Source organism: Chiloscyllium plagiosum, unplaced genomic scaffold (genome assembly GCF_037043375.1).
Source record: "Chiloscyllium plagiosum isolate Xiang-an unplaced genomic scaffold, Cpla_swu_hap1 HiC_scaffold_31, whole genome shotgun sequence".
Classification (NCBI taxonomy): domain Eukaryota; kingdom Metazoa; phylum Chordata; class Chondrichthyes; order Orectolobiformes; family Hemiscylliidae; genus Chiloscyllium; species Chiloscyllium plagiosum.
The window spans coordinates 41,145,868-41,169,376 of record NW_028270169.1 but is presented as its reverse complement, the minus strand read 5'-3'; the positions used below and the strand labels follow the sequence as shown (position 1 = coordinate 41,169,376).

Sequence of the window (23,509 nt, the reverse complement as noted above, 5' to 3'; positions counted from 1 at the left end):
TGGTGGGAGAATGAAGAGTAGAAAGGCAAGAGAGTCATAGAGTTGTACAGCACGATAGCAGCCTTTTTCATGCATGCCAACTAGATATCCTAACGAATAGCGGTAGTGGATTTGTTACTGAGGGGAGTAGACAGCCATTGTTGTAGCCATAGATGTGACTCCAGGATGGTAAGATGCAACATAGAATGGACGCAGAGTACTTTGTAAGGGGAGCTGAACAGCTGGAAGTAATAGTCTATGTTGGCACAATAACATAGGAAGAAAGAGAAATAAGGTTCTGCAAGCGGATAAGGGAGGAAACTGAAAGTAGAACTTCAAAAGGTAGTAATCTTCACTTTGCTCCCAGTACAACATTTTAGTGAGAAGAAGAATAGAAAGACATAGCAGATGAATGCAAGCCTAGAGAGACAGTGCAGGAGTGAGGGCTTTGCACTGCTAAGGCATTGGGAGCATTTCTGGGGAAGGTGGCAACTGTACATAGAACTAGGACCAACATCTTTATGGAGTGGTTTGCTAATGCTGTTGTGGTGGACCTAATAAGACCAGAAGATATAGGAGCAGAAGTAAGGCCATTCGGCCCATCAAGTCCACTCCGCCATTCAATCATGGCTGATGGGCATTTCAACTCCACTTACCCGCATTCTCCCCGTAGCCCTTAATTCCTTGTGACATCAAGAATTTATCAATTTCTGCCTTGAAGACATTCAGCGTCCTAGCCTCCACTGCACTCTGTGGCAATGAATTCCACAGGCCCACCACTCTCTGGCTGAAGAAATGTCTCCGCATTTCTGTTCTGAATTTACCCCCTCTAATTCTAAGGCTGTGTCCACGGGTCCTAGTCTCCTCGCCTAACGGAAACAATTTCCTAGTGTCCACCCTTTCCAAGCCATGTATTATCTTGTAATTTTCTTTTTCCTAATCTTTGTTAGGAAATGCGTGCTGGACTGGATGTCAAGGAAGTGAATCCAGATGTCCCCCAACTGGAAACCTTGAATGAACAAGGAAATCCAGTCCCTACTAAAGACCAGGATGACCCAGACCTCTGCAGAAAATCCAGATATGACCTCCACAAAGCCATTAGAGAGGTCAAGAGGCACTGCAGGATCAAGTTAGATGCCCAAACCAACCATATGGACTCCCGCTGCCTGTGGCCAGGCATAAATAACATAATGGGATACAAAAATAAAACAGAGCAAGATAGCGGACAAAGACATATCTCTCCCTGATGTGCTCAATGCTTTCTAAGCTCGGTACAAGCATAATACCAGCAGCCCGGTACCACCTGCCTGGACAGCCCCGGGTGCAGCTGTTCCTTCCATCGTCTTCCTGGTAGTCAACCCTAGGAAAGCGACGGGCCTGGACAGAGTCCCTGGCAGTGCACTTTGACCCTGTGCAGGCCAGCTGGCGGAAGTACTTACCTAAAACCTTTCCCTCCACAAGTTGAAGTCTCCACGTGCTTCAAGAAGATCACCAACAGTACCAAAGAAATGCAACCTGCCTTAATAACTATGGCCCAGTGGCTCTGACCTCCATATTCATGAAGCACTTTGAGAGGCTGGTCATGACCCACATCAACTCCAGTCTCCCAGCCTGCCTCAATCCCTTCCAATTTGCCTACTGTCATAACTAGTCCACAGCGGACACCATTTCCCTAACCCTGCACTCATCCCTGGGACGTCTGGACAACAATGACACCCACATCAGACTCCTGCTCATTGACTACAGCTCTGCTTTTATCACCATTATCCCCTCCAGACTGATCTCAAAACTCCGAGATCTAAGACTGGCACCACCCTCTGCAACTGGATCCTCAGCTTCCTGACCCATAGACTGCAACCAGTGAGGATAGACAATTGCACCTCCTCCATGATAACACTCAACACTATATTTTCAGCCCCCTACTGTACTCCCTGTACACCTATGATTCTGTTGCCAAATTCTGAACAAACAGCACCTACAAGTTTGCTGATGTCACCACTGTGGTAGGATAGTAATAGTTAGAGATGAAAAAACTGAAAGATCAGCCAGTGAGGCTTTGTCAGTAGAACTAAGAAATACAGAGGGGGATGGTGACATTATTGAGGTTGTAGTATACAACCCCAAATACTCAATGGTAATTAGAGGAACAAATATGCAGGGAGACTGGAGAGACTTGCAGGAGCAATAAGCTTGTCATAGTAGGGGATTTTAACTTTCGAAACACAGACTGGGACTGCCAGAGTGTTAAGGGCTTAGATGGAATAGAATTTGATAAATGTGTTCAGGAAGGTTTCTTCAAGCAGTATATTGGTCCTACTTGGGAAGGAGCCAAACTTGACCTACTCTTGGGAAATAGGGCAGGACATATGACGGAGGTGACAGTGGGAGAGCACTTTGGGACCAGTAACCATAGTTCTATCAATGTTAGAATAGTTATGGAGAGGGACAAAACTGGTCCACAGTTTCAAGTTCGAAATTGGGTCAAGACAAATTCTAATGGAATTAGACAGGAGCTTGCAGGGGTTGATTGGAATAGTTTGTTTACAGGCAAAGGGATTTCTGCCAAGTGGCAGACCTTTAAAAGTGAGACAGCTAGAGGTTAGCAGGAATTGGGAACCCTGGATGACAAGAGATATTAAGGCTTAGACCAGATTAAAGAAGGAGGCATGGCTCAGGTACAAGCAACTGGGATCAAGGGAATCCCTGGATTATACAGGGAATGCAGAAGTTTACTGAAGAAGGAAATCAGGAGGGCGAAGACAGGGCACGAGATAGCCTTGGCTGAGATGATTAGGGTGAACCCAAAGAGGTCCTTTAAGTATATTAAAGGAAAAAGAATGACTTGAGAAAGGGTAGGGCCCCTCAAGGATCAAAGTGGACATGTATGTGTAAAACCACAGGAGAGAGGCAAGGTTTTCTGTGTTTACCATGGAGAAACACACAAAGACTTGGGAACTTGGGGAAGTTGGTGGGACAGTCCATATCACAGTAGAGGACATGTTGGATGTATTGGAATATATGAAGGAGGATAAATCTCCTGGTCCTGACCAGATATATCCAAGAAAATTGCAAGAAGAAATTGCTGGGGCCCTGGCTGTTCTTTTTACGTCACTATTAGCCATGGGTGATGCCCAGAAGACTGGAGTGTACTGAATGTTGTGCCATTATTCAAGAACAACTGCAAACAAAATGATAAACCAGTAAGGTTAAGATGTATGGTGGGTAAGTTACTTAAAAAGATTCTGAGAGATTAAGGTATACATGCATTTGGAAAGACAGGGTTTAAGTTGGAATAGTCAGCAGGGCTTTGTGAGTGGGAAATATTGCCTCACAAATTTGTAAGAGTTCTTTGGTGAATTAGTGGTGGGCAAGCTGTTGGAGGGAATCCTGAGAACTTACATGTATTTGGATAGGCAGGGACAGATTAAGGATAGTCATCATGGCTTTGTGCATGAGAAATAGTGTTTCACTAACTTAGAGTCATAGAGATGTACAGCATGGAAACAGACCCTTCGGTCCAACCCGTCCATGCCGACCAGATATCCCAACCCAATCTAGTCCCACCTGCCAGCACCCGGCCCATATCCCTCCAAACCCTTCCTATTCATATACCCATCCAAATGCCTCTTAAATGTTGCAATTGTACCAGCCTCCACCATGTCCTCTGGCAGCTCATTCCATACATGTACCACCCTCTGTGTGAAAAAGTTGCCCCGTAGCTCTCTTTTATATCTTCCCCTCTCACCCTAAACCTATGCCCTCTAGTTCTGGACACTCTGACCCCAGGGAAAAGACTTTGTCTATTTATCCTATCCATACCTCTCATAATTTTGTAAACCTCTATTAGGTCACTCCTCAGCCTCTGACCCTCCACGGAAAACAGCCCAGCCTGTTCAGCCTCTCCCTGTAGCTCAGATCCTCCAACCCTTGCAACATCCTTGTATATCTTTTCTGAACCCTTTCACGTTTCACAACATCTTTCCGATAGGAAGGAGACCAGAATTGAACGCAGTATTCCAACAGTAGCCTAACCAATGCTCTGTTTAGCCGAAACATGACCTCCCAACTCCTGTACTCAATACTCTGACCAATAAAGGAAAGCATACCAAACACCTTCTTCACTATCCTATCTACCTGCGACTCCACTTTTCAAGGAGCTATGAACCTGCATTCCAAGGTCTCACTGTTCAGCAACACTCCCTAGTACCTTACCTTTAAGATTTGCTTTCCCAAAATGCAGCACCTCGCATTTATCTGAATTAAACTCCATCTGCCACTTCTCAGCCCATTGGCCCATCTGGTCCAGATCCTGTTGTAATCTGAGGTAACCCTCTTCGCTGTCCACTACACCTCCAATTTTGGGGTCATCTGCAAACGTACCAACTGTACCTCTTATGCTTGCATCCAAATCATTTATGTAAATAACAAAAAGTAGAGGACCCAGCACCGATCCTTGTGGCACTCCACTGGTCACAGGCCTCCGGTCTGAAAAACAACTCTCCACCACCACCCTCTGTCTTCTACCCTTGAGCCAATTCTGTATCCAAATGGCTGGTTCTCCCTGTGTTCCATGAGTTCTAATCTTGCTAATCAGTCTCCCATGGGGAACCTTGTCGAATGCCTTACTGAAGTCCATATCAATCACATCAACTGCTCTGCCCTCATCAATCTTCTTTGTTACTTCTTCAAAAAACTCAGTCAAGTTTATAAGACATGATTTCCCACGCACAAAGCCATGTTGACTATCCAGAATCAGTCCTTGATTGAATTTTTTTGAAGAAGTAATGAAGAGGATTGATGAGGGAGGAGTGGTGGATGTGAACTATATGGACTTCAGTAAGGCTTTCGACAAGGTTCTTCAAGATAGACTGATTAGCAAGATTAGATCACATGAAATACAGGAAGAACTAACCATTTTCATACAGAACTAGCTTGAAGGTAAAAGATGGTGGTGGAGGGTTGCTTTTCAGACTGTAGGTCTGTGTTTGGTGGTGTGCCACAAGGATTGGTGCTGGGTCCACTGGTTTTTGTCATTTATATAAATGATTTAGATGTGAACAGTCAACCCTATCTAAACCCCAAACCTCATGTTCCCTAAAGCGCTCTGCTAGGAGGCATCCAGTCTCCCCAACGTAGAGGAGACCGCATCGGGGGCAACGGATACAATATATGATATTGGTGGATGTGCAGGTAAAATTTTGGATGTGGAAGGCTCCTTTAGGGCCTTGGATGGAGGTGAGGGAGGAGGTGTGGGTGCAGGTTTTGCAATTCCTGTGGTGGCAGGGGAAGGTGCCAGGATGGGAGGGTGGGTTATAGGGGGCGCGTGGACTTGACCAGGTAGTCACGGAGGGAACGGTCTTTGCGGGAGGCGGGCATTGGATAGGCATATGTTCTATCTCCGGGACACCCGCACCAATCAACCACACCGCCCTGTGGCCCAACATTTCAAATCCCCCTCCCATTCTGCCAAGGACATGGAGGTCCTGGGCCTCCTTCACTGCCGCTCCCTCCCCACCAGACGCCTGGAGGCAGAACGCCTCATCTTCCGCCTCGGAACACTAGCCCACTATCCTCCATATGCCTATCCAATGCCCGCTTAAAGGCGGAAAGGGGTGGGGAGGGAAATATATCCCTGATGGTGGTGTCTTTTTGGAGGTGGCGGAAATGTCGGCGGATGATTTAGTTTATGCGAAGGTTGGTAGGGTGGAAGGTGAGCACCAGGGGCGTTCTGTCCTTGTTACGGTTGGAGGGGTGAGGTCTGAGGGCGGAGGTGCAGGATGTGGACGAGATGCGTTGGAGGACATCTTTAACCACGTGGGAAGGGAAATTGTGGTCTCTAAAGAACGAGGCCATCTGGTGTGTTCTGTGATGGAACTGGTCCTTCTGGGAGCAGATCCGGCGGAGGAGGAGGAATTGCGAATACGAGGTGGCATTTTTGCAAGAGGTAGGGTGGGAAGAGGTGTAATCCAGGTAGCTGTGTGAGTCGGTGGGTTTGTAAAACAAATGTCAGTGTCAAGTCGGTCGTTATTAATGGAGATGGAGAGGTCCAGGAAGGGGAGGGAGGTGTCAGAGATGTTCCAGGTAAATTTAAGGTCAGGGTGGAATGTGTTGGTGAAGTTGATGAATTGCTCAACCTCCTCGTGGGAGCACGAGGTGGCGCCAATGCAGTCATCAATGTAGCAGAGGAAGAGGTGGGGAGTGGTAATTACGGAAGATCGACTGTTCTATGTAGCCAACAAAGAGACAGACATAGTTGGGGCCCATACGTGTGCCCATGGCTACCCCTTTGGTCTGGAGGAAGTGGGAGGATTCGAAGGAGAAATTGTTAAGGGTGAAGACCAGTTCGGCCAAACAAATGAGAGTGTCGGTGGAAGGGTACTATTGGGGACGTCGGGAGAGGCAAAAACAGAGGGCTTGGAGGCTCTGGTCATGGCGGATGGAGGTGTAGAGGGATTGGATATCCATGGTGAAGATGAGACATTGGGGGCTAGGGAAACGGAAGTCTTGGAGGAGATGGAGGGCGTGGGTGGTGTCTCGAACGTATGTGGGGAGTTCCTAGATTAGGGGGGATAGGACAGTGTCGAGTTCAGTGGGGCGGGAGCATGCTGAGACAATGGGTTGGCCAGGGTGGTCAGGCTTGTGGATCTTGGGAAGGAGGTAGAATCGGGCAGTGCGGGGTTCCCGGACTATGAGGGTGGAAGCTGTGGGTAGGAGATCTCCCGAGGTGATGAGGTTCTGTATGGTCTAGGAGATGATGGTTTGGTGATGGGGGGTGGGGTCATGGTCGAGGAGGCGGTAGGAAGAGGTGTCCTCGAGTTGGCGTTTGGCTTCAGCGGTGTAGAGGTCAGTGCGTCAGACTACCACTGCGCCCCCTTTATCTGCTGGCTTGATGGTGAGGTCGGGATTGGAGCAGAGGGATTGGAGGGCTGCGCGTTGTGAGGGTGAGAGGTTGGAGTGGGGGCGGAGGGTAAGAGGGAAGAAGAGATACTGTTGGGCCTTTGTAACAATGTGTCCACATGAAGAATCCAAGAAAGCATGTTGTGGATGACAACTTCCAGGAGCTTGATAGTCTCTTGTTCCACCTTTGTGCTGTTAATGTGTAGGGGGGCATGAGAAACATCCTGTCAAAAGTCAATAATAAGTTCCTTGGTTTTGCCGGCATTGAGAGCTAGGTTACTGTCAATGCACCATTTTTCCATGTCCTCCACCTCCCGTCTGTGGTCTGTTTTGTCGCCATCTGAGATTCGACCAACTATGGTAGTGTCATCAGCGAACTTGTAAATGGCATTAGTCTGGTATTTGGCGACACAGTTATGGGTATACATTGAGTACAGTAGGGGGCTGAGTACGCACCCCTGAGGGGCTCCAGTGTTGAGTGTTAGTGAGGATGAAATATTGTCTCCAATCTTCACTGCTTGTGGCCTGTGGGTCCGGAAACTGAAGATCCAGTTGCAGAGAGTGGGGCTTACTCCGAGATCAGTAAGTTTAGTAATCAGTCTCGAGGGGATAATAGTGTTGAAGGCTGAATTCTAGTCTAAGAGTAGGATTCTTACTTAGCTGTTCTTGGTGTCATGATGTTCTGGAGAGGAGTGAAAGGCAAGTGACTTGGCATCTGATGTGGATCTGTTGGTCCGATAGGAAAATTAGAGTGAGTCAAGAGTAGTGGGGAGGCTGGAATTGATTAATGCCATGACTAGCCTTTCAAAGCACTTCATGACCACCGAAGTTAATGAGACATGCTGCATGACGCTTCTTAGGCACAGAGATGTTTTTTGTTTTATTAGATTCCCTACAGTGTAGAAACAGGCCTTTTGGCCCAACAAGTCCACACCGACCCTCTGAAAAGTTACCCACCCAGTCCCATTTCCCTCTGACTAATGCACCTAACACTACGGGCAATTTAGCATGGCCAATTCACCTGACCTGCACATCTTTGGACTGTGGGAGGAAACCCACACAGACACTGGGAGAATGTGCAAACTCCACACAGACAATTGCTCCAGGCTGGAATCGAACCTGCGACCCTGGTGTCGTGAGGCAGCAGTGCTAACCACTGAGCCACCGTGCCGCCCCAGATGTTGGCCCTTTTGAAACATACAGGGAAAGCGGCCTGCTGCAGGGAGAGGTTGAAGATGTCGAAGAAGACCTCTGCCAATTGATCCGTGCATGGTCTGAGTGCACAGCATGGTACTCAGTCTCGTCCCATCACTTTCCTTGGACTCACACGAAGGAAAACTGATCTGACCACTGATGCAGTGACTGTTGGGATAGGTTCATCAGGACACGGAGTCATAGTCATACAGTGATAGAGATGTACAGCACAGAAACAGACCCTTCTGTCCAACTCATCCATACTGACCAGATGTCCCAACCCAATCGGAAGCAGTTAGTGTAAGCTTACCTGGGTAGGTTTTTTTCCCCCTTTAAAAGCGCGAAGGAGAGGAACCCGAGGCACTACACGGGTAGTGCCTCCCACCCGCCCTCCTCCTCTAACCTAATAATAACATCTGTTGTGGTAAGTAGGTAAGTGCTGAATTTTGCTTGTTGTATTCTTTAGACCCAGTTTTTTTAAAAATAAAAGTTAGCTTTAGAGGGATGGCAGTGAAGGCAGTGCAATGTTCCTCCTGCAACATGTATGAGGTGAGGGATGCCATCGACATCCCTGCCGATTACACTTGCAGGAAGTGCACCCATCTCCAGCTCCTCCAAGACCGTGTTAGGGAACTGGAGCTGGAGTTGGATGAACTTCGGATCATTCGGGAGGCAGAGGGGGTCATAGATCAGAGTTATAGGGAAGTAGTAACTCCAAAGATGGCAGATAGATGGGTGACAGTGAGGGGGACTGGGAGGAAGCAGCCAGTGCAGGGACCCCCTGCGGCCGTTCCCCTCAAGAACAAGTATACCGTTTTGGATACTTGTGGGGGGGATGACTTACCAGGGGTAAGTAACGGGGCTCAGGTCTCTGGCACGGAGCCTGTCCCCGTTACTCAGAAGGGAAGGGTGAAGAAGAGCAGAGCAGTAGTAATTGGGGACTCGATAGTTCGGGGCACAGATAGGCGGTTTTGTGGGAACGAGAGAGACTCACGTTTGGTATGTTGCCTCCCAGGTGCAAGGGTACGTGATGTCTCTGATCGTGTTTTCCGGGTCCTGGAGGGGGAGGGGGAGCAGCCCGAAGTCGTGGTCCATATTGGCACCAACGACATAGGTAGGAGGAGTGCCGAGGATGTTAGACAGGCTTTCAGGGAGCTAGGTTGGAAGCTCAGAGTTAGAACGAACAGAGTTGTTGTCTCTGGTTTGTTACCCGTGCCAAGTGATAGAGATTCGAGGAATAGGGAAAGAGAACACTTAAATGCGTGGCTACAGGGATGGTGCAGGAGGGAGGGATTCCGGTTTTTGGATAACTGGGGTTCTTTCTGGGGACGGTGGGACCTCTATAAACAGGATGGTCTACACCTGAACCTGAGGGGCACCAGTATCCTTGGGGGGAGGTTTGCTAGTGCTCTTGGGGGGGGTTTAAACTAACTCTGCAGGGGCATGGGAACCCAGATTGTAGCTTCAGGGTGCAGGGCCTGGAGTGTAGGGAGGTTAGGAACATGGCCTCAATTTCCAAGGAGGGTGCCTGTAAACAGGAAAGTGGCTTGAAGTGTGTATACTTCAATGCAAGAAGTATACGAAATAAGGTAGGTGAACTTGCAGCGTGGGTTGGTACCTGGGACTTCGATGTTGTGGCTATTACGGAGACATGGCTAGAACAGGGACAGGATTGGCTGTTGCAGGTTCCAGGATTTAAATGTTTTAGTAGGGTCAGAGGTGGGGGTAAAAGAGGGGGAGGTGTGGCATTGCTTGTCAAAGATAGTATTACAGTGGTGGAAAGGACGATGGATGAGGACTTGCCATCTGAGGTAGTTTGGGCTGAGGTTAGGAATAGGAAAGGTGAGGTCACCCTGTTAGGAGTCTTTTACAGGCCTCCTAATAGTCCTAGAATCATTGAAGAAAGGATAGGGAAGGTGATTCAGGAGATGAGTGACAGTAATAGGGTGGTTGTTATGGGGGACTTTAACTTTCCTGATATTGATTGGGAAAGCTATAGCTCAAGTTCGTTAGATGGGTCAGTGTTTGTTCAATGTGTGCAGGAGAGTTTCCTGACACAATATGTAGACAGGCCAACAAGAGGTGAGGCCATACTGGATTTGGTTCTGGGTAACGAACCAGGCCAGGTGTTAGAATTAGAGGTAGGTGAGCACTTTGGGGATAGTGACCATAATTCGGTGATTTTTACTCTCGTGATGGCGAGGAATAAGTGTGTACTACAGGGCAAGAGTTATAGCTGGGGTCAGGGAAATTATGATGCAGTGAGGCATGACTTAGGATGTGTGGCTTGGAAAAGTAGACTCCAAGGCAAGAGTGTAAATGATATGTGGAGCTTGTTCAAGGAGCAACTATTGAGTGTCCTTGATAATTATGTACCTGTCAGGCAGGGAGGAAAGGGTCGTGTTAGGGAGCCGTGGTTTAATAAGGAATTGGAATCCCTTGTTAAATGGAAGAGGGCGGCCTATCTCAAGATGAGACGTGAAGGTTCAATTGTGGCGATTGAGAGGTATAGGGTAGCCAGGAAGGACCTGAAGAGAGAGCTAAGAGCAGCAAGGAGGGGACATGAAAGGTCCTTAGTCGGTAGGATTAGGGAAAACCCTAAGGCTTTCTATAGGTATGTTAGGAATAAAAGAATGACTAGGGTAGGAATAGGTCCAGTCAAGGATAGTAGTGGGAAGTTGCGTGTGGAGGCGGAAGAGATTGGGGAGACACTGAATGAATACTTTTCTTCAGTATTTACTCAGGAACAGGGCATTGTCGTCGATGTGAATACTGTGTCACAAATAAGTAGAATGGATGGCTTTGAGGTATGTAGAGAAGAGGTGTTGGAAATCCTGGAAAAGGTGAAAATAGATAAGTCCCTTGGGCCTGATGGCATTTATCCTAGGATTCTCTGGGAAGCAAGGGAGGAGATTGCAGAGCCATTGGCCTTGATTTTTATGTCCTCTTTGTCTACAGGAGTAGTGCCAGAAGACTGGAGGATAGCAAATGTGGTTCCCTTGTTCAAAAAGGGGAGTAGGGATAACCCTAGTAACTATAGGCCGGTGAGTCTCACTTCTGTTGTGGGCAAAGTCTTAGAGAGAATTGTAAGGGATAGGATTTATGCACATCTGGATAGGAATAATGTGATCAAGGATAGTTAGCATGGTTTTGTGAAGGGCAGGTCGTGCCTCACAAACCTTATTGAATTCTTTGAAAAGGTGACGAAGGAGGTTGATGAGGGGAAAGCGGTAGATGTGGTATATATGGATTTTAGTAAGGCGTTTGATAAGGTTCCCCATGGTAGGCTACTGCTGAAAATACGGAGATATGGCATTGAGGGTGAGTTGGAGGTTTGGATTAGGAATTGGCTGGATGGAAGAAGACAGAGGGTAGTAGTTGATGGCAAAGTTTCTTCATGGAGTGCCGTCACTAGCGGTGTTCCGCAAGGATCTGTTTTGGGACCATTGCTGTTTGTCATTTTTATAAATGACCTGGAAGAGGGGTTAGAAGGTTGGGTGAGCAAGTTTGCGGATGATACGAAAGTCGGAGGAGTTGTTGACAGTGAGGAAGGATGTGGCAGGTTACAGCAGGATATAGAGAAGCTGCAGAGCTGGGCAGAAAGGTGGCAAATGGAATTCAATGTAGCTAAGTGTGAGGTGATTCACTTTGGGAAAAGTAACAAAAAGATGGGGTACTGGGCTAATGGTCGGATACTTGGTAGTGTGGATGAGCAGAGGGATCTTGGTGTCCATGTACACAGATCTCTGAAAGTTGCCACCCAGGTAAATAGTGCGGTGAGGAAGGCATATGGCGTACTGGCTTTTATTGGTAGAGGAATTGAGTTCTGGAGTCCTGAGGTCATGATGCAGTTGTATAAGACTCTGGTGCGGCCGCATCTGGAATATTGTGTGCAGTTTTGGTCGCCATACTATAGGAAGGATGTGGAGGCACTGGAACGGGTGCAGAGGAGGTTTGCCAGGATGTTGCCTGGTATGGAAGGAAGATCGTATGAGGAAAGACTGAGACACTTAGGGCTGTTTTCATTAGAGAAAAGAAGGTTTAGGGGTGACTTGATTGAGGTGTACAAGATGATTAGGGGGTTAGATAGGGTTGACAGTGTGAACCTTTTCCCGCGTATGGAGTCGGGTATTACAAGGGGGCATAGCTTTAAATTAAGGGGAGGTAGATATAGGACTGAAGTTAGGGGTAGGTTCTTCACTCAGCGAGTTGTAAGTTCATGGAATGCCCTGCCAGTAGCAGTGGTGGACTCTCCCTCTTTATGGGCATTTAAGCGGGCATTGGATAGGTATATGGAGGATAGTGGGTTAGTATAGGTTAGGTGGGCTTGGATCGGCGCAACATCGAGGGCCAAAGGGCCTGTACTGCGCTGTATTGTTCTATGTTCTATGTTCTATGTTCTAATCTAGTCCCATCTGCCAGCACTTGGTTGCTATCCCTCCAAACCCTTTCTATTCATATACCCATCCAGATGCCTTTTAAATGTTGCAATTGTACTAGCCTCCACCACTTCCTCTGACAGCTAATTCCATACGCGTACCACCCTCTGCGTGAAAAAGTTGCCCCTTAGGTCTCTTTTGTATCTTTTCCCTCTCACCTAAATCGATGATTCTGGACTTGCCCACCCCAGGGAAAAGACTTTGTATATTTATCCTATCCATGCCCCTCATGATTTTATAAACCTCTATAATGTCACCCCTCAGCCTCTGATTCTCCAGGGAAAACAGCCCTAGCCTATTCAACCTCTCCCTATAGCTCAAATCCTCCAATCCTAGCAACATCCTTGTAAATCCTTTGTGAGCCCTTTCAAATTTTGTGAGCCCTATCTTTCCGATAGGAAGGAGACCAGAATTGCAAGCAATATTCCGACAGTGGCTTAACCAATGTCCTGGACAGTCGCAACATGACCTCCCAACTCCTGCACTCAATACTCTAACCAATAAAGGAAAGTTATACCAAACGCCTTCTTCCTATCTACCTGTGACTCTATTTTCAAGGAGCCATGAACCTGCACTCCAAGGTCTCTTTGTTCAGCAACACTCCCTAGGATTTTACAATTAAGTGTATAAGTCCTGCTAAGATTTGCTTTCCCAAAATGCAGTACCTCACATTTATCTGAATTAAACTCCATCTGCCACTTCTCAGCCATTGGCCCATCTGATCATGATCCCATTGTAATCTGAGGTAACCACCTTCGCTGTCCACTACACCTCCAATTTTGGTGTCATCTGCAAACTTACTAACTATACCTCTTATGTTCACATCCAAATCATTTACATAAATGATGAAAAGTAGTGGACCCAGCACCGATTATTGTGGCACTCCACTGGTCACAGGCCTCCAGTCTGGAAAAAAATGTTCCACCAACACCCTCTGTCTTCTATCTTTGAGCCAGTTCTGTATCCAATTGACTAATTCTCCCTGTATTCCATGAGACCTAACCATGCTAACCAGTCTCCCATGGGGAACCTTGTCAAATGCTTCACTGAAGTCCATATCGATCACATCTACTGCTCTGCCCTCCTCAATCCTCTTTGTTACTTCTTCAAAAAACTCAATCAAGTTTGTGAGACAGGATTTCCCATGCACAAAGCCGTGTTGATTATCCCTAATCAGTTCTTGCTTTTCCAAATATATGTACATCTTGTCCCTCAGGATTCCCTCCAACAACTTGCCCACCACCGACATCAGGCTCACCGGTCTATAGTTCCCTGGCTTGTCTTTATCAACTTTCTTAAACAGTGGCACTACGTGAGCCAACCTCCAGTCTTCCGGTGCCTCACCTGTGACTATCTAAGATACACATATCTCAGCAAGGGGCACAGCATCGCTTCCCTAGCATCCCACAGAGTTCTAGGGTACACCTGATCAGATCCTGGGGACTTATTCACTTTTATATGTTTCAAGACATCCAGTACTTCCTCCTCTGTAATATGGACATTTTTGAAAGTGTCACCATCTATTTCCCTACATTCTATATCTTCCATGTCCTTTTCCACAGTAAATACTGATGCAAAATACTTGTTTAGTATCTCCCCAATCTCCCGCGGCTCCAGACAAAGGCTACCTTGCTGATCTTTGAGGAGCCCTATTCTCTCCCAGTTACCCTTTTGTTTTGAATGTATTTATAAAAACCATTTGGATTCTCCTTGACTCTATTTGCCAAAGCTATCTCATGTCCCCTTTTTGCCCTCCCGATTTCTCTCTTGAGGAAACCCATACTGCCTTTATACTCTTCTAAGGATTCACTCCATCTATCCTGTCTATACCTGACATAGGCTTCCTTCATTTTCTTAACCAAACCCTCAATTTCTTTAGTTATCCAGCATTCTCTATACCAACCAGCCTTTCCTTTCACCATAACAGGAATATAATTTCTCTGGACTTTCGTTATCTCACATCTCATATTTCCATTTTCCAGCCGTCCCTTTACCTGCGAACATCCGCCCCCAATCAGCTTTGGAAAGTTCTTGTCTAATACCATCATAATTGGCCTTTCTCCAATTTGGAATTTCAACTTTTGGATTTGGTCTATCCTTTTCCATCACTATTTTAAAACTAATAGAATTATGGTCGCTGGCCCCAAACTGCTCCCCCACTGACACCTCAGTCACCTGCCCTGCCTGATTTCCCAAGAGCAGGTCAAGGTTTGCGCCTTCTCTAGTAGATACATCCACATACTGAAACAGAAACTTTTCTTGCATACATTTAACAAATTCCTCTCCATCTAAACCCTTAACACTATGGCAGTCCCAGTCTATGTTTGGAAAGTTAAAATCCCATACCATAACCACCCTATTATTTTTACAGATAACTGTGATCTCCTTACAAGTTCCTTTCGCAATTTCCCTCTGAGTATTAGGGGTGTGTAATACAATCCCAATAAGGATCATCCCTTTCTTATTTCTTAGTTCCACCCACATAACTTCCTTGGATATATTTCCGGGAATCCTTCCTCATTACAGCTATAGTGCTATCCCTTATCAAAAATGCCACTCCCCTTCCTCTCTTGCCTCCCTTTCTGTCCTTCCTGTAGCATTTGTATCCTGGAACATTAAGCTGCCCATCCTGCACATTCCTGAGCCATGTTTTTGTGATTGCTATGATATCCCAGTCCCATGTTCCTAACTATGCCCTGAGTTCATCTGCCTTCCCTGTTAGGCCTCTTGCATTGAAATAAATACAGTTTAATTTATCAGTCCTACCTTGTTCTTTGCTTTGTCCCTGCCTGCCCTGACTGTTTGACTGGCCTTTGTTCTCAACTGTACCAGTCTCAGATTGATCTCTTTCCTCACTATCTCCCTGGGTCCAACCCCCCCAAATACCTTGCTATTTTAAATCCTCCTGAGCAGCTCTAGCAAATCTCCCTGCCAGTATGTTAGTCCCTTCCAATTTAGGTGCAATCCATCCTTCTTGTACAGGTCACTTCTACCCCAGAAGAGATTCCAATGATCCAAAAATGTAAATACTTCTCCCATACACCAGCTCCTCAGCCATGCATTCATCTGCTTTATCCTCCTATTCCTGCTCTCACAAGCCCTTAGCAGTGGGAGTAATCCACATATTACAACTCTCGAGGACCTCATTTTTAAATTCCTGCCTAACTCTCTGTAATCTCCCTTCAGAATCTCAACCTTTTCCCTTCCTATGTAGTTGGTTCCAATGTGTACAATGACCTCCGGCTGGTTCCCTCTCCCCCTTAAGAACATTCTGCTCCCTCTCTGAGACATCCTTGACCCTAGCACCAGGGAAGCAACACACCATTCTGAGTTTTGCTGCAGGCCACAGAAACATCTGTCTATACCTTGGACTAGAGAGTCCCCTAACACAATCGATCTTTTGGAACCCGACGTACTGCTCATTGCATTAGAGCCAGTCTCAATAACAGATACTTGGCTGTTCATGCTACATTCTCCTGAGAACCCATCACCCCCTACATTTTCCAAAACAGCATTATTGTTTGAAATAGGGATAGCCATAGAAGACTCCTGCGCTAATTTCCTCCCCCTCTTACTTTTCCTGGAGTTAACCCATCTATGTGACTGTATCTGCAACTTTTCACCCTTCTTATAAATGCCATCCATTATATCCCCTTGCTCTTGTAAATTCCTCATTGCCTCTTACTGTCTCTCCAACTGATCCATTTGATCTGATAGGATTCACAACCAACAGCATTTTGTTTTGCAGATATAACCCATAAACTCCCCCTAAGCTCCCACATCTGACAAGAGGAGCATATCACTCTACTAAAGGCCATTTTTGCTTCTTTAAATCTACAGACCCAGAAAATAGCACTGTCTTATTCCTCGACAAAACACTGTTCCAGGTTAAATTAATACTTATGGCTTATATTTTAAGTTTAATCAAGAGACATATCTCAATAAAACATATAATCAAGAAATAACCCACTCTACTTCACTACTGCAGACTTACTGTAAGGCCACGCTTAAAATATCCACTTATCTGTTTCTGTGCTGTGACCTCTCACAAACAGGTTCCTCCAAGATCAGTTTTGAATTTCACTGTTTGTTAACTTTCCCAGACGTACTCTGATGTCCAGCAATACATGAATTCAAATAGCAAAGGCAGTAACTATACAGGTTCACTGCTTTGTCAGTGTAGGTTTCTTTCTCTTTCTCTCTCTCTGTCTCTCTGTCTCTCTGTCTCTGTCTCTCCTGCACTGACCTTACCATGTGCTTCCTTTATCTGTTCCTCTCCCTTTTAAAAGTGCTGTGTTTTGACTTTTCTTTTATCCAAAATTCCAAAACAATGCAACAGCATATAAATCAGTAACTGCTACTTCTGGAATTCAAAGAAATCCCCTCCAACACCTAAAATAACTGAAAAAAGGAGTAGCTGTTACAGCCAGACATTTTTCCGACTTGTCAGAATAGGTGTTACCTCTCCACTGAAACTCTGCTCAAAGTGAACATAGAAGGCGTTGAGACAATCTGGGAGGGCTGTGTCATCGTCTGCTATCTTGCACTGCAAAATCCCTGCACTGCATTTCCCTGCAAGATGGTGCCGGATTTAGTTGACTGTTTGTGAACTCCTGCGTGCAGATCTAAGTTTCCTATTTCCTACAATCATTCTACACTCTTTAAACTTAATCACATACTTTTACAAATTACTAATAACTATGTTTTATCTACACTCACAGGTTTGAAGCTCCTCCTATCCTCAAAGCCAGCTTACTGGATGAAGGCAGCTGACTACATAGTACCCATGCCCCATCCAACCACCCTGGAAGAAGGACAGGCCAGCCAGAGGCAACCTATGCGAGGCCCAGGCTTGGAGCCTGCCAAATGGAGGGACCTGAGAGACCTGTCCCAGGAAGGAGAACTGACAGGAAACACTCCCGCCTCAATAAGATGCCTGCCTAATATGAAATTGATCAGAATGTACCTGGAGAGCCCCCCAAACATTTCTGCAAAATAAACGTGGCTGGTCCTGGAGCCGCAAATCAGCAGCAACTGAAACCAGGAACTTCTCCACTGGATCCTAAGCAGACCCTGTGCAAAGATGCACTGAACTGCAACCTACCTGCTCCACAGGGTTGTAGGAAGGATCACTTTACTGGAAGCAGTCAGAATACACTCCACCAGATCACCAGACCACTCAAATGTAAGAAACCTGTGAGGAAGCGCGGTAAGCATGCTGGCCTGCTAGTAAGACTGAGACTACATGGTTGCAATGCCCCCCTTCCTAGCTTACTCCTATCAAATATACAATCTCTGGAGAACAGGATGGACAAATTCAAATCACGGCTCAGTTTCCAGTGTAATCTGTGGGACTGCTGCGCACTCTGCTTCACAGAAACCTGGCTCAACCCATCCATTCCCAACTGCGCACTTCAGGCTGATAGTTTTTCTATCCATCGTATGGACCATACATCAAGCTCAGTTAAGACAAAGGATGGAGGGGTTTGCTTTTTAATCAACAACTTGTGGTGCATGGACAAATCATGAATTCCTCACCACCAAATGCCACTCCTTCTATCTACCATGGGAATTTACCGCTGCTATACTAACTGCTGTGTACATACCGCCACAAGCAAAGTTGAGGAAGCTCTGGATGTGCTGTACTCCACCACTAACACCCTGGAGACAGAACATCCCGAGGCTCTGTTTATTGGAACTCTGACTTTAATCAAGCCAATCTAAGGTAGGTATTGCCCAAGTACCACCAGAACATTACCTCCCCCACCAGAGGCCTGAACATTTTAGACCACTGTTACACTGGCATGAACAATGCCTACCGCTCCATCCCCCGCCCTCATTTCGGGAACTCAAACCACAATGCTGTGTTTCTTCTCCTGGTTTACAAGCAAAATCTCAAGCAGGAGACCCCCCTCGCAGATACAGGTCCAGTGCTGGTCAGAGGAGGCAGAGGATCAACTCCGATGCTGTCTGGAATCGGCTGATTAGGTCATGTTCAAACAGTCCGCAGGTACCTTGGACGAGTACGCCACCACTGTCACAGACTTTATCAGCAAGTGTGTGGAGGACTACATACCGAGGAAGTTAATCCGGGTGTTCCCCAACAGGAAACCCTGGATGAATCAGGACATTCAGAACCTGCTAAAAACCAGGCATGGGGCCTTCAGATCAGGAAACCCACTCAAATGTAAGGAATTCAAGTATGACCAAATATGCTGCTTGCAAACAAAGCTTTTCACTGTACTTAGGTACACGTAACAATAAATCAAGTCAATCAATTAATCTAATCTAGATTGACAGCGGACTGGGATCCTGACAATTCGTCCAGAGGACAGAGAGCTGAGATGAAATTAGAAATTAAAACACAAACAAGTGAGTTAGAAGGGCAAAGGAAACACATTCTATGTAAGAAAGAAATGAGTTAGCAAGGCTATGTGGAATATACTTTATTGCGAAGGAGCCTGAGGAGCAAGACAGATGAGCTGAGAGCATAGAAAGGCAAAGGGAAATATGAATCATAGCTCTGTGATAGTTTTAGTGTGCAGACTAGGGAGAAACAAACTTCTTAAATTGAAGTGTGGCTCGTTAGGGACTGTGGAGATTCTCTATGGATTTGGAAGACATGGACACAATCTCAATTAATACTTTGCATCAACCTCCATAATGGAAAGGGACAAGAAAGGTCTGGATATCAAGGTGGAGGACTGTGAATTATTAAGAGAAATTAACCTAGAGAGGAAGGATGTAACAATATGAAGCAGCCTTTAAATTAGATAAATCTATAGGTCAGGTGAGGTGTATTCCAGGCTGTTGAAGGAGACAAGGGATGAGAAAGCCAGTAATTTCAAATCGTCTCTGGCCAGAGGTGAAGAGCCAGAGGACTGAATTCCATTAATGAAAAAAGTGGAAGGAATAGTCCAGGAAATTTCAAGCCAGTCAGTCACTCAATGATGGGAAAGTTACAAGAAGGAATGCTAAGAGATGGAATATCTGCATGGATTTATCAGGGATAGTCAGCATGAATTTGTTAGAGGAACATTGTTTGACAAATTTGATCAATTTTCTTTTGAGGAGGCAACCAGAAATTTTGATAAAGATAATGCATTTGATATGGTCTACATGAACTTTTGATGAGGAACATAATGGCACACTGATCAAAGTAAGAGCCCATGGGATTGTAATTAAAGTGACACTTTGGATCCAAAATTTGCTGAGCGGCAGAAAGCAGAGGGTGATGGTAGAGGAATATTTCTGTGACTGGAAGCCTATTTTTAGTGGGGTTGCACAAGGCTCAGTGCTGGAGCCCTGCTGTTGTAGTGTACATTAGTGATTTGGACTTAAATGTAGGATATGTCATTAAGCAGTTTGCAGATGGCACGAAGCTTTGTAGGATGGTAAATAATGAGGAGGAGAGCCATAAATTGCAGGAAGCCATCAATGGACTGGACAGCTGGACAGAGCAGAGCAGAGCACAGGAAAGTGGAATTTAACCCAGAAAAGTGTGAGGTAATGTACTTGGGAAAACTATCACTGCAGTGGATTTTATTCTGAATGATAGGATTCTTGGGAACTACTGAAGAACTAAGGGACCTTGATGTGGACATCCACAGATCCCTGGAGTTAACAAGGCAAGCCGGTGGGCAGATGGGATGCTAGCTTTTATTAGCTGAGGCATAGAATATAAGAGCAAAGACATAATGCCGGAACTATATAAAATGCTAGTTAGACCACAAGTTGAATACATGTGTAGTTCTGGTCAACACTTTACAGGAAGGATATGATTGCACAAGAGATGGTTTGGTGAGATTTACCTGGATGGTGCCTGGGCTTGAGGATTTGTTTTAGTTTTCACTCATGGGATTAGGGCATTGCTGGCTTGGCCAACTTTTATTTCCCCCAGAGGGCAATTAAGAGTCAACTACATTGCTGTGTGTCAGGAGTCACATGTAAGTCAGGCCCGGTAAGGATGACAGATTTCCCACCCATAAGGGCATTAGTGAACCAGATCAGTTTTTCCTGGCAATTGCTTCATGGTTATTATTAGACACTTAATTCCAGCTTCTTTTTACTGAATTCAAATTCCACCATCTGCCATGGTAGGATTTGAACATGGGTCCCCAAAACATTAGCTAAGTTTCTGGATTAAAAGTCTAGCAATAATACCACCAGGTCATTGCCTCCCCTTTACCCATGGAGAAAGATTGGGGAGTTGGTGTTGTTTTCCTTAGAGAAGCGAAGGTTGAGAGGGGACCAGATTGAGATGTGTAGGACTATGAGGGGCATAGAAAGAGTGGATAATAAGAAACATTTTCCATTAGTCAAGTAAACAGCCATCATAGAGTTAAGGTTAGAGGTAGAAGGCTAAGAAGAGCGTTAGGAGGACCTTTTTCACTGGTGAGAGGTGGGAGTCTGGAAGTCATTATCTGAAAGGGTGGCTGAGTCAGAAACTCTTGTAGCACTTAAGCAGTATTTAAAGATTTTCTTGCATTGTCAATGCCACCAGGGCTTTGGGCCAAAAACTGGATAATGGGATTAGGGTAGATCTTTCTTGATTAGCAGAGACATGTTGAGTCAAATGAACTACTACTGTTCTGTAAGTCTACAACCTTAGTTTAAGCTTGAACTATAATTAATTATTCCTGATGAAGGGCTGTATTCCTGATGAAGGGCTTTTGCCCGAAATGTCGATGTTCCTGCTCCTCGGATGCTGGCTGACCTGCTGTGCTTTTCCAGCACCACTCTAATCTAGACAATAATTAATTAATCCTTTTTCATTGCATAACGGTCGACCTAAAATAACCTAATGGATCAGCAGATACCAATTCCACCATTATCAACAAACCCACAGTCCTATCCTGGTTCAATGAGCAGTGCAGAGATGCATGTTAGGAGCAGAACCAGGCATCCATCTGGTAACAACCTGGTGAAGATAAAAACAAGGAATCAAGCTGTACAGGACATTAGTTAGACCACTTTTGAAATACTGCATGCAGTCTCAGTCTCCCTGCTATAGAAAGGATGTTGTGAACCTTGAAAAGGTTGAGAAAAGATTTACAGAGGTGTTGCCAGGATTGGAAGGTTTGAGCTATAGGGAGAAGCTGAATAGGCAGGGGCTGTTTTCCCTGGAGCGCGAAACTGAGGGGTGACCGTATAGAGGTTTATGAAATCATGATCTTTTCCCCTGGATGGGGGATTGCAGAATCACAGGGCAAAGGTTAAGGTGAGAGGAGAAAGACTTAAAAGGAACTTAAGAGAACCGTACCCCTCTAACCGCAACAAGCATAGAACCCCCCTGCCCCAGTCCTCTCATTTCACTCCACTAATCTCTGACTACAGCGCATTATCCTCTGCCATTTCTGCCACCTACAGACAGACCCCACAACCAAGGATATATTTCCCTACCTACCCCTATCTGCATTCCGCAGAGACCAATCCCTCCACGATTCCCTTGTTAGGTCCTCCCCCCTACCAACACACCCTCCATACCCAGCACCTCCCTTGCTGCAGCGGGAGGTGTAAAACCTGTGCCCAAACCTTTTCCTGCATATTCAAACACCTCAGTTACTGTGTCTGTTGCTCTTGATATGGTCTCCTCTACATCAGGGAGACAGGACGCCAATTCATGGAGCATTTCAGGGAACATCTCTGGGAGATAACTCCACCACCCCCATGGCCAATCATTTCAACTCCTCGCACTCACTCAAAGACATGCAAATTCTGGGCTGCCTCCGCCGCCAAATCAAATCCACCCGCCAACTGGAGGAAAAACGCCTCATCATCCACCTTGCGACCCTTCAACCACACGACATCAACATGACTTCACCAGTTTTCAAATCTGCCCTCCCCCCCCCCCACACCACCTCATACCAGTTCCAACCCTCTAACTTGGCACCGCCCTCTTCAACTGACCTATCTATCTGTCTTCCTTCCCACCTATCTGCTCCACCCTCCCCACCGACATTCGCCTATCACCTTCCCAACTACCTTACCCCCCAGTCCCAGCCCCTCCCTCCTATTTCTCTCTCTCCACCTTCTCCCTCCACAATCCAGATGAAGGGCTTATGCCCTAAACGTTGACTCTCCTGTTCCTCGGATGCTGCCTGACCTGATGTGCTTTTTTAGCACCACCTGTTTCAACTATAACCTTATCCTTGTCTTCTTTTTTCAGAAATGTGAAGACTTCGAACCAGGCCAGGCAATGGAGGGAGGTAGTGATGAAGATAACGCACTATCACTTGACTTTATACTTGTACCCATCAGTTCAGATATTGACATGTATTTTAGACGATAGTGCAGAGATGGATTATGCACTTGATGAGACACTAAGCATGAGGCAGACTGGGATGGGATGGAGTTCTGACTCACCAGAGAGTGAGGCATAATCTTATTTTACCACAGAGGATTTAGATGAGGGTTTCCATGGATCAGACTACAGAAATCGATTGATGCACACACATAATTAAATGCTTGAGTTAGTGGGAACTCTTCCAGAATGCTTATATTCAATGTGAAGCGATATGCATCATTTGAGCATTTTTTTTTGCATAATGCTTTGAAAAAAGTTTTGTGCTCATCAGTCAACAAACTGATCTCCAATGAATTAGGATTGTTGAGGAGGTTTTCCCAAAGCAGAGGCAGATGGTTAACAGAACACAAATGTACAGACTTCTCTGAAAATTGCAGCATTCATGATGCTGGAGATCAGAGTCCAGAGTGTGGTGCTGATGAAGGGCTCATGCCTGAAATGTCGATTCTCCTGCTCCTCGGATGCTGCCTGACTGGCTGGCCCTTTCCAGCACCACACTCACAACTTAGTTTTCTATTGTTTTATTTTGGATTTTATGTTTACGTTGTGCACAAGACCACAAAGTGATTGTCAATCACAGAGGCAGAACTCATGGGATGAATATGGAGAATTGCAATTGAAGTTGCTGAAACCACACTTGAATTAACAAACCCTAGCAGAAATAAGTTGTCTGGGATACAGCACCACTTTCTCT

The 23,509-nt window shown here is 45.9% G+C and overlaps 1 long non-coding RNA gene across 1 annotated transcript in view; it reads left to right on the top strand.

Moving 5' to 3' along the window:
* The window catches only part of LOC148141912 (uncharacterized), an 86,319-nt gene extending 63,368 nt beyond the window's left edge, over positions 1-22,951 (top strand). The window contains exons 2-3 of the long non-coding RNA XR_015752384.1: positions 17,231-18,696; positions 22,678-22,951. This is a non-coding gene — a long non-coding RNA (uncharacterized LOC148141912). The remainder of the gene's footprint in view (positions 1-17,230; positions 18,697-22,677) is intronic.
* Positions 22,952-23,509: the final 558 nt, after the last annotated feature.